Raw genomic sequence first — 6,251 nt, forward strand, 5'->3', positions numbered from 1 at the left:
ACAGAAAGGGAACACACAGACCACGGTGTACCCTCCTAAGAAACAAAAACAAGACACAACAAAACTAGGGTCTAGTTCTAGGACCCAAATTCAATGAAACCTTGAGCCTTTCTGTAAATTATTTACTCCCAAAGAAAAACAACTCTTCCGCTGACTTTTGCAGTGCTGATATCTGAAGACAGGATAAAGCTTGGCCGATAAGATAATCATCTGAGCCCTGGGCTGGGTAGCTCAGTTGGTTGGCAGTAAACGTCCTGTGCAGTAAACGCTGTGGGTTCAATCCCGGGTCTGGCTGCATATGGTGGGTATGGGGAGCAACCGATCGATGTTTCTGTGTCGCACTGGTGTTCCTCTCTCTCTCAAGTCAATTAAAAAAATCCTCGGGTGAGAATTTAAACAAAGATAATGATGTGAGAAAAATGCAATTTTTTGTTAACTAATTGTTAACTTGGTAACGTATTTGTCTTTAAATGAATGCTTTGTTTATTTGTTCTGGTGTTGTTTTTTTAATGAGCAAGCCTTTGAAAACTGGCCTCCTTCATAACTTTCTTTGCAAGTAAATTTTCTTTCCAAATGATTTACCTGTCGGCCCTGAGTAGACTGCAGTGCCAGAGGAGTACTCTTTTCACCTAGACATAATCTCTTTGGCTCTGGAGTTGCCTCTCACGTGGCAATAGAGCTTTACGGACTAAATGTCTTCCTCTGTTTCTGTTTCTGTTTCTGGTTAATGGCCAAGTCTGGATGTTGTTCTGGTTTTGATTTGTACAACTGTTGCTGGCAATAACATGAAATCTGGCATATTTGTTTGTTTATGATACGACTATTTGGTGTGCGCTAGATGGCAGTCAGATAGGCACAGGGAATCTTGACCCGGTTGGCTAGCAGAAGGCAGAGTATGTGACTTTGTTTGTTTTTTGATTATTTGTTCATTTGTCTTTCTGTTTGTCCTGCCACTCTTTGTTATTTGTCTTGTCTGTGGGACATTGTGAGTTACATAACTAAAAACGTTTTATGTGTCTGTGAACAGAAAACAGCTCTTTGAGATCTGGAACTACTGTAACCAACTGGTGAGTTCTGTGCTGAAGTTGGAGAGCTATGGCTACTGGTTTTCTGTTTGTGTATAAATGAATAAAACTTTTTTCCTCCCTGCAAATAAAAGGTAGCTAGCTTTTATAATGGTTCAACGATTTCTGTATCTGTGGCCACACACCCCTCTCTGAAAACTATTGAAGATTAATTGGTCATAAAAATCTGTCATTTGTGCCCTAGCTGGTTTGGCTCAGTGGACAGAGCGTCAGCGTGCAGACTGAAGGGTCCCAGGTTTGATTCTGGTCAAGGGCACATGCCTGGGTTGCGGGCTCAATCTCCAGTAGGGGGCGTGCAGGAGGCAGCCAATTAATGATTCTCTGTCATCATTGATGTTTCTATCTCTCTCTCCCTCTCCCTTCCTCTCTAAAATCAATAAAAAAATATTTTTTAAAAATCTGTCATTTGTATGTAATCAGAAAGATTACCATGGGGGGGGGGGAATATATACAATGAGGGTGGAAAATGATTTGAAAAAAATAAATAAATTGAAGTTCTTGTTAATTATGGTAAACTAGAAGCCTGGTGCACGAATTTGTGCACAGGTGGGGTCTGGCCTGTGGCCAGGATGGATTGGGGGCGGGGGCCGTCAGGGGGAGGGGCCATGGGTGGACAATTTGCATATTAGCCTTTTATTATATACTAGAAGCCCGTTTGCACGAAGATTCGTGCAAGACATTCATTCACCTGGCTGCCTGCACCAGTTTTCTGCCGGCACTGGGGGGACCCAGGCCTTGGCTCTGGCCACCGTCTTCCGCCTTCTTTCAGGGTCGGGGCTTAGCCCCGGGCAGCGGTGGCGGCGTGGGGCAGGCGCTGCCCACCTCGTGCCGCCAGCAGCAATCTGGGTGCCTCCTGCTGGCCTGGTTCCGTCAGCCGCTCAGCGATTAGAGCGGCGGGAGGCCCCGTGCCTCCCGCCAGCCCAGGTCTGTCAGCAGCTCAGTGATGGGGGGTGGGGCAGCGTGTGGGGGCTGCCATCTTGGTTAATTTGCATAGCGCCCTGATTGGCTGTGGGCATAGCGAAGGTACGGTCAATTAGCATGTTACCCTTTTATTAGGTAGGAAGATACTTTGGCCTTGCCCAAGTCTGGCCTTTGCCCTTGGCTTCTGGGAGGTAATCTATATCATATTTGATAGGAGTGTCTTTGTTTAGGGTGGGGATTGCTCATTCAGGAAAGACCAACCATGTGATCAACCAGGCCGTAAGTTCAACCATACGGGCAATCAATCAATCAACCAATCGGTATGCCTAGATTATTAAGCCCCAATAAAAATCTCTGAACCTGCCCTTGCTGGTTTGGCTCAATGGATATAGTGCCAGCCTCTTCGGACTGAGGGGTCCCAGGTTTGATTCCAGTCAGGGGCACATGCCCCGGTTGTGGGCGATCCTCCCCAGTGGATCTCTCTCTTCTCCCTTCCTCTCTCTGAAATCAATAAAAATATTTTTTAAAAATCTCTGAACCTAGTTGGTGATAATCTATGAATATTGTCACACTTCAGTGTTGGGAGGGTAACAACATCCTCACTGATGGGAGAGGACAATGGAAGTTTTGTGTTTGGAACTCTGCCAGATTTTGCCCTGTGTGTTTCTCCCATTAGCTGATTTCGATCTGTATCCTTTCCCTGTGTAAAATTATGGCCCTGCCAGCTTGGCTCAGTGGTGGAGTGTCAAACTATGAATGAGGAGGTTGTGGTTCGATTCCAAGTCAGGGCACATGCCTGGGTTGTGGGCTCCATCCCCACTGGGGGGCATGCAGAAGACAGCTGATGATTCTCTCTCATCATTGATGCTTCTGTCTCTCTCTCTCCCTCTCTCTCATGAAATCAATAAGAAAAACATATTTAAAAAGAAACATCATTTTTTAAAAATTCTTTAGCTTTCTTTTTTAAATTAAAATTCTTTCTTGTTTAAAGTATTACACCTGTCTCCTCTTTTCTCCATTTATCTCTCTCTGGCAGTTCCCACCCCCAGCAACATTTTTTTCTTTATAACAGTCATTTTCATGTCTTCATGTCTTATCACACCTCATTAAAACAAATTCTTGTGGGCTTCCTTTGGGGCACGCCCAGAGCTTTCTCCCCACTTTTTCAAGCATGTATCTATGTTCTCTTTCTTCTAAACTCAAAGGGTCCCAGCAAGACTTGCAACCAGGGGAGCAGCAGGCAGTGGCATTTCGTCCCACGTAACCCCCTGAACCTGTCTCCAAGGCCCCCTTTTCTCTGACTTTTCAGTGAGCTAATAGGAGCCCAGCTTGGCTCACTTCTGTCACTGTGACTTTTACTGCTCCGTCAGCCCATTCTGCCCTACGTGACTCACTTTCTTCCTATAACAATTCGGGAGGGCCAAAGCAGAGCACTGCCTGTAGCTTCTTCTATACCTAAGCGCTTCCTTGGTTCCACTATCCCCAACTTTCATAAATTTAATCCCAAAATAAAAAGAAGAAAACACCAACAAATCCTGAGTTCATTTTCAAACAAGCATGTGTTTTTGTTTTTGTTTTTTGTTAATCCTCACCTGAGGATATTTTCCCATTGATTTTTAGGGAAGTGGAAGGGAGGGAGAAGGAAAGACAGAGAGACATCAATGTAAGAGAAACACATCGATTGGTTGCCTCCTGCACAGGCCCTGGGGCCCCAATTGGGAGGAGCCTGCAACCAAGGTACATGCCCTTGACTAATCGAACCCAGAATTCTTCAGTCTGCAGGCCGACACTCTTTCCACTAAGCCAAACCAGCTAGGGCAAGCAATTAAATATATATATTTCAGAGAAGAAGGGAGAGGGAAAGAGAGATTAAAAACATCAATGATGAGAGAGAATCATTGATTGGCTGCCTCCTTCACACCCCCTACTGGGGATCGAGCCAGCAACCTGTGCATGTGCCCTTGACCAGAATGGCACCTGGGACCCTTCAGTCCTAAGGCCGATGCTCTAACCACTGAGTCGAACCGGCTAGGGTAGCATGTTTTAAAAGAAAACCATCTGCAGAATTAGAAGAATCCTATAGAATGTAAGCTCAACGAGAGTAGAGGCTTTATTGGTTTTGTTCATTGCTCAGAGTGGAACACTAAAAACCAACAAACCTATGTGACATTTACATAACAGGTGGGTGGTGGGCAGAATAAACCTAATATCAATGGCCTAAAAGATGCCATGAGATGCAGTGGCAAAACATTTTGCGAAACTGTTGCTTAAGATTATTTGAGCAGCAGACCACATGTCTACTGAGCCCTGGGGGGAGGGAGTAGAAAATAGAAACTTAATAGAGGTTATTTTTAGAAGAGAGTGGCAAGATATTATAAGAAAGAGATGAGATCAGGAAAGAAATCCCTTAAGGCTTTGTAAGAAGCAACAGAAAGGAATAGAGTCTAAAATTTGGGGCCTTACAGCCGCAGCCGGTTTTGCTCAATAGATAGAACATCAGCCCTCAGACTGAAGTGTCCGGGTTGGATTCCTGTCAAGGGCTCTGGTTGGGGCCGGTGCAGGAGGCAACCAGTCGATGCGTTTCTCTCACATTGTTGTTTCTTTCTCTCTGTTTCTCCCCATCCCTTCCTCTCTCTCTAAAATCAATAAAAACATATTTTAAAAAAGGAAACTACCACTTGTCCAGTTGGGGTGTACTATCAAAGAAAATACCACGATTACCTGAAAAAGCTGTTAAAATAGCCCTTCCTTCCTCCTCCAATTATATACCTGCATGAGGTTGTATGTTCTTTACATAAACAAATTATAACATGGCAACAATTGAATGAAGTTGATACAACTACCTGGTGTCTTCTATCAAGCCAGGCATTTAAAAAATTAAAGACATTTGCAAAAACAAAAAACACTGTTATTCTTCTCATTAGGTTTTTTATTTTTTGAATTTGGAAAACATGGTCATTTTTTATACAAATATGTTATTTATGCACTTCAAGGGCTTATTATTTTTTAACAAATACATATTTAAATTTTTTTCTCAGTTTTAATTTCTAACATGTTAAATATTGATAGCAATAACATGTAAACAAAAGCTCTTTGGAATCTTCAGCAATTTTTAAAGGTTTAAAGGAGTTCTGGGACCAAAACGTTTCTCCATACCTTTTTCAACACTTCTAATGATCATTTTAATTATAGATATCCTAGTGGTGTGAAGTGGTATCTCATTGTAGTTTTAAGTTGCATTTCCCTGATTGCTAATGATGTTGAGCATACAAATGTCATTTGAAGAAATGACTATTCAGATTATTTTAGTCAATTTTAATATTGGGTTGTCTTTTTATAATTGAATTGTAATGGTTCTTTATGTGTTCTGAATATTAGACCCTAGCATATATATGTATTTGCAAATATTTTCTTCCTTTCTTTACCGTTGTCTATTCAATACAAAAGTTTTTAATTTTGATGAAATTAAATTTATTTTCATAAATTGAAATAAATTCTGTCACATCTAAATGCCATCCCTAATCCAACGGTAAAACTTATGCCTTTGTTTTCTCCTAAGAGTTTTATAGTTTTGGCTCTTACATTTAGGCCTTCGATTCATTTTTAAGTTAAATGTTCATAAATTCCAAGGTAGTGATCCAAACTCATTATTTTGCATGTGGGTACCCAGTTGTCCAGCAACATTATGTTGAAAGATTTCTTTCACCATTGAATTGTCTTGGCATTCTTGTTGAAAATTAACTGATGTGAGTGCTTCTTGATTTATTTCCAAATCTCTATTCTATTTCATTTGTCTATATCCTCTATGCTTATGCCAGTAGGGCCATTGTATTTTATTTTATCATTTATTTACTTATTTATTTATTTTTTGTAGGGCCATTGTATTTTAAAGAAGAAATCATAGAAGGATCCTTCTTTAACTCAAAAGCAACGAATTCAAGGGTCGTAATTAGCTCCTCCTCCCCACCAGTTCAGAACTTTTCAGCAGCATCTTTTCCATCAGTATCCACCCGGATTGTGTCCAATGAGATCCTTGTTTTGTTTTGCACCCCCCTCCCCGCACCCAATCAAGGTCACGTGTTTGCAGGGTGGGGGTGGGGGCCGGTTAAGCAAAAACCTTAGCTCTAGGGCAAGGAGCGCTGGTGTCCAATCCCATTTATCCGGGGAGGTTGACCGGCGAGGCGGAGACAATAGAAGGCTCTGGGCTCAGCCTTCGGAAACGGGCTAGGTGTCGGAGGGAGGGGC

The sequence above is a fragment of the Eptesicus fuscus genome, chromosome 11 (assembly GCF_027574615.1).
Source record: "Eptesicus fuscus isolate TK198812 chromosome 11, DD_ASM_mEF_20220401, whole genome shotgun sequence".
In the NCBI taxonomy this organism is placed as follows: domain Eukaryota; kingdom Metazoa; phylum Chordata; class Mammalia; order Chiroptera; family Vespertilionidae; genus Eptesicus; species Eptesicus fuscus.